The 5547-nt window shown below is 57.7% G+C and overlaps 1 long non-coding RNA gene across 1 annotated transcript; it reads right to left on the reverse strand.

The window, feature by feature from the left end:
- Positions 1-498: 498 nt before the first annotated feature.
- On the reverse strand, positions 499-2686 carry LOC139001543 (uncharacterized). Its single transcript, XR_011470064.1, has 3 exons — positions 2615-2686; positions 1608-1724; positions 499-556 (listed from the first exon to the last, which is right to left on the reverse strand). It is a non-coding gene; the product is annotated as an uncharacterized lncRNA (long non-coding RNA).
- Positions 2687-5547: the final 2861 nt, after the last annotated feature.

A 5547-nucleotide genomic window follows, 5' to 3' on the forward strand; every position in this document is an offset into this window, starting at 1 on the left:
CGCCGGGTCCAGAAGGGAGGTGGACACACAGGCACAGAGGCTCACCTGGGGAGCTGCCGACAGCACGGTCCTCCCTCCCCGCTTTCTCTCTGCAGCTCGCTCCTCCCCAGAAAGGACTTAAGAAAGCAACGAACTGAACCATTAAAATCCCATCAACAGAGCCTCCCACACACACGCCACTTTTTTTCTGAGAAAGGTCAGTTTCAAAAACTCTTAAGTTAATGACTACATGAATTGCATGTTTCAGCTTCCTAAAAGGAGCCATCGAAAATGTGCTCAATTCATTGGAATTTTTCAACGCCCTAAGATGTCTGCATGGCACCCCAATCAGCTGTGCAAACAGCGGCTCCAGCAGCTCCCAGCTGGACAGAGCCCATGGGCTCGAGACCCCGTTTCGAGATGTCGCCCCAGGAACGCCACTTGGCGTCTCGGAGGCCTGTGTCCCTCACCTGTCAGAAGGGGAGGGTTCATCCTCTCAGAGGCCAGCAGCGGGCTCAGGGAGAAAACAGGTGGGTGGGTCCAACGGAGCATCTGGCCAGGGTGCACTCAGGGGACCCTGCTCCAGTGACGACAGAAACGGTCAGCAAGTCAGAGGCCACCATCCCCTCCCTCGCCCATCGCCTGACTCCGAGCGCTGGGAAAGACCTGGGGAAGTGTCCGGCCTGTCTTCTCAGAGGGGGAAACTGAGTCTCGGGCAGGCCCAGGGGCTTCTGTGGTCGACAGAATGATCCCCCCCGAAATGTCACACCCAGTCCCAGGAACCTGTGGCTATGTCACCTCACATGGAGAAGGGACTCTGCAGAGGTGAGGAAGCGAAGCATCTTGGGACGGGATGCTGTCCTGGCTTAGCCAGGTGGTCCCGCCCGAACCCCACAGCCCTCCAGAGGGGAGAGGCTTTCTTGGCTGTGGTCAGGAAGACGGTGCCACAGGAAGGAGGGTCAGAGAGCGGCTCCACTGCTGGCGTGGAAGGTGCAGGAAGGGGCCGCGAGCCAAGGCAGGCGGCGGCCCCTGGAAGCTGGAACAGGCCAGGAGACAGACTGTCCCCCCAGAGCCTCCGGAGGCAGCCAGCCCTGCGGACACGCCGAGTTCAGCCCAGGGAGACTGTGTCAGACTCTGCCCTCCAGAGCTGTAAGGTAATAAACGGTGGCTGTTTTAAGCCACCGAGTGTGTGGAAATTGGCGCCGGCAGCAACAGGAAATGAATGCAGCTTCCGAAGTGATCGAGTCCACGTGCCAGCAGAGCCAGGCCTGCATGGCCGGCTCCTGGCTCCCAGCCCAGGGCTCCTCCTGAGAGCTCCGCTGCTTTGCTTTCTCCCAAAAGGCGGCTACAGACTGTGGCCCTCGCAGCTGCCACTTGCCCTCTTCCCTCTGGGAGCTCAGAGCACAAATGCTCTCATTGCTACTCCCAGCAACCACTCTCATTCATTCATTCATTCATTCTTCAGAAACTACGTCCTGAGCACCCACTCTGCCCTGGGCACTGTTCTACCACTGCAGACACAGCTGTGACGGCCACACAACGTCGCTGCCCTTCATGAAGGCCTCTGAGGATGATGCCAAGCCCCAGAGGCCCCCAGTGCCTCAGGCAGCCACAGAGGATGAACGTACCAACAAAATGCAGTCTCTCCATACAGTGGAATATTATGCAGCTGTCAAAAGGGATGGCACACTGAGATACAGGCTGCGATGTGGATACGCTGACAACAGGAGGAGCTGGAAAAGAAGCTGGGCACAAAAGACCACATGCTATGTGACTCCAGTTTCCGAAACATTTCAGAACAGGCAAAGCCACGGAGATGGGAGATAGATCAGGGGTTACCAGGGGGTGGGGGGGCGGGGAGGGCAGGGAAGCGGGGAGTGACTACTTAGTAAATTTGGGGCTCTGTCAATCAGGGTTCTCCCGAGAGACAGAACCAAGAGGATGAAGAGCTATAGAGAAGGCGGTGGCTCACAGGTCACAGGTCACGCTGACCATCCGAGTCTGCGAGCTGACGGCCCAGGGAAACTGGTCTCCCCAGAGGCCCGAGACCAGGAGCACAGGGTCTGAGCGGGAAAGACGGGTGCCCAGCTCCGGCAGAGAGAGGGGAATTTGCCTTCCGTTGCCATGTTCCTCTTTTCGGGCCCTCGACAGATGGCATGGCACCCACTCTCCTCTGCTTCACTCAGCCCAGGGCTCAAGTGCTCACCTCTCCTGTGATGCACCCAGGGGTGGTGTCTGACCCGCTCGCCGGCACCGGTGGCCCAGGCAAGTTGGGACATAAAATTAACCACCCCAGGGGCTTATGGGGGTGATGGAAAGTTTTAGAACCAGATAGTGGGGATGCTTGCCCACCAATGTGACTGTATTTAATGCCCTGAATCATCGAGTGAAAAATGCCTGACATGGTCAACGGTTACGCGTGCTTGGTGACTGTAACAAAGGCAAGGAGAGGGCGCCCTCGCCGGTCCAGGCACCCGGTGCGCTCTGTCCTAACAGCATCAGGGGCTGGGGCAGTGGTCAGTCCTCACATCTCACATGGAAGGTGAGGGGCAGCCTCCCCCTACACGGGCCCACATCCACCGACGGAGCTGACCGAGCCCTCGCTCACGGCCCACTTTCACTGTTCATCACTCACGTCGGTTTATCTTTGATTCAGCGCAGGAGGACATGTCGCATAGCAGATGCTGGCGTCTATGAAAGAGTCAGAATGGAGCTTGAAATACATGATGGACCTGGAAGAAGAATTCAGAGACAAAGAGCGTGATGCGTGTCTGCGCACACGCGTGGCTGCCAGTCATGGGGGACACGGGGAGATGTACTTAAGGACACAGACATGGGGCGACTCTGCTCTCCTTTACTAGTGGGCTCGCACCCCGAGATACTAAGACATCAGGACCACATATATTTCGCAACTCATCTAACACTGGGGCCAGTGTTGGGTAAGAACGCTTCCAGAATTTTCATTAACCAATGTAAACCTCTGTTGAGAAGAGAGACCAAAATGTCAAAATGAGGAGCCGGCCTTCCTGACCAGTGGGGAAAGTCCCAGCCGTGGCCTGCAGGAACGCCCTCGCATTCAGCTGTACCTGGGGGTCAGCTTCGCCTTCACGTGGCTCCACGTCCCTCGCAGCCGGGCCAGGCACAGTGCCCGTCGCTCCGAGAAGGGCAGGGCTGCCTGAAGGCTGGGCGGCCCAGACCTGCCCCGACCGCCCCGTCCAGCTTCCCGGTGCGCGGTGACTGCCTTAAATAAAGGCAGCCGTTTCCCCGCGAACGCGAGGATGGCGGGATCCATCGGGTACACAGAAACAGATTACCAAGCAGGTGGCTTCGGGCTAAAGATAAATTGTGTCCTCATGTAACTTGAGAGAGTGGGATGCAGAGCTAATGTGCAAAGCAAGACTCTGCAGCTACTTCTCTCTGCCGGGAAGCCCAGGCTGCAGCGCGCGGCCCGCGGAGCCCCAGACCCTCCCCTCGTGGCCGAGTTAGTGCTGAGAGTGACACCCTGTGTTCCGACGGGACTCGGGCCGGAGACCCAGGGTGGGGGGGCGTGGACACCAGTCCCTGCCGGGCCCCTGTTCGCCTGCCCCCACACAGCAGAGGGCAAAGCAGGCCAGGCGACACCCACTGCTCATTGCTCACAGGTGACATCCTGCTCCTGGCAGGTCAGGACCTTTGCTGGGGGCCCCCTGCCTCCTCACCTGAATTAACTGTCCCCCAGACCAGACGTCTGACCCGGCGTTCTGCCGGGACTGTTGAAACAAACCTGCTCGCCACGTATCTCTCCAACTTCCCGTTATCTCTGCTGAGATTGGCCTTTGCCCATCATGTTAGCTCTCCAGGCATCTGTCCTCTCCCTGACTTTTTTCTTCTTCTTTGGAAATAATTTTAGATTCACAGGAAATTGCAAAAAGAGTTCAGAGATGTCTCAGACACCACCCCCGATTTCCCCCGATGACAGCCCCTTGCAGCACCACCGCACAGCATCAGACTCGGGAAGCTGGCCTCGGCGTGGCCCGCGGACCGCATTCAGACTCCACCAGTGTCACACGCTGTCCCGGTCAGCTCGGGCCGCCGTGGCGAAATACTGCAGGCAGGGGCTCCAACAGAAGACATTTGTTGCTCACAGTCTGGGGGCTGCACGTCCAGGATTGAGGTGCCGGCTGATTTAGTTCCTGGTGAGGACTCTCTTCCTGGTTTGCAGGCAGCCGTCTTCTTGCCCTGTCCTCACCAGGGAGAGAGACCATCTTCTATAACAGCACTAATCCCATCACCCGGGCTGCACCTCCTAATATCATTACATGGAGGGTTGGGGCTTCAACATATAAGTGGGGGGCACAACCGGGCTATAGCTCATGCATTCATCATATGTGTGTGTGCATGTGTGTGTGTGTGTGTGTTCAGTTCTGTTATCACATGGGTAGATTCCTGTAACCACCACCACAATCAGGAGCCATCATTTTGGGAAGGTTATGTGTAACTTCTGGAGCTAGCTCTTCTCACTCAGGTAGGGGGAGTGTAGGAGGCAGCCGGTCATACACACACACACACACACACACACACACTAGATGGAGGGTGGGGGTCCCTCATCCCGGCCTGCTCACAGTCTGGGAGCCCTCAGGGGCAGGAGGCAACCCAGCCATTAGGGAAAGGCGACGCCCCCATCACACCTCTGCTACTGCCACTGCCGGCAGTGCAAGCCTTGGCTGGTCCTGGTTACCTGCGCCTCAGGCTGGCCCTAGGCGCCTGGGCAGCCGACATCCAAGGCTTGCCTGTGCCTCGGGCTGGCCCTGGGCAGCTGGGGGGGGCTGAGGGCGGGTCTGGCTGCACCATGGGCCTGTCACCCCCAGCAGGGCTGAAAGGACTGGGGGACTCCAGCGAGGTTGAGGGGACTGGGCGCTGCCATCTTTGTGATAGTGTGATATCAATTTGCATATTCCTTCTTTATTAGATAGGATATTTTGTATATGAAATCTCTCCACATTTTAACACGTGGGAGTTTTTATCTTCCATGCTCTGCTCTCCATTCTGGACCCAGCATCCCACAGCTGTTTCCCTGAGCCTCCAGACCCCCAGACCCCCATGGGCTCCCCACTGAGCCTTCCTACCCCTCTCGGGTGATTCTGCCTTCTCTCCCCACCCCTAGCTGTCTTGGGGAGATAGGCAGAGCACCCCCTCCATTGCCTCATTTCTGGAGGCCGCCTCAGAGATCTGGGTCCTCCCTTGGGAGAAGGGGCCCGGGCCAAGTCAGGAGAACGTTGCAGGAACAGCCTGGGACATGTGACCTGGCCCCTGGCCCTTCTCTTCTCATGGCTCTGCCTTGGGGGCAGGGCCGGGCATGTGACGAGTGGGGTCCTAAGGAAATGGATAGGAACTTTTAAGACAGCGACAGACAGCAGTGTGGCCCTTTGGAGGACAACGGGGCCCTGTGGTATATCCAGGAAGCTGCCCAGCTTGACAGTCCCAGATACAGGCTCACCTTTCTGCCTAAAAAGATGGATGTCAACTGATAAAAATGGCTTATCCAGTCACGTGTCACCAGACATTCTTCATCGCGAAGAGCCTCCTCTT

The sequence above is a fragment of the Myotis yumanensis genome, unplaced genomic scaffold (genome assembly GCF_028538775.1).
Source record: "Myotis yumanensis isolate MYYU_CA2020_CCGP unplaced genomic scaffold, mMyoYum1.0.hap1 SCAF_1, whole genome shotgun sequence".
Taxonomy (NCBI): Eukaryota; Metazoa; Chordata; class Mammalia; order Chiroptera; family Vespertilionidae; genus Myotis; species Myotis yumanensis.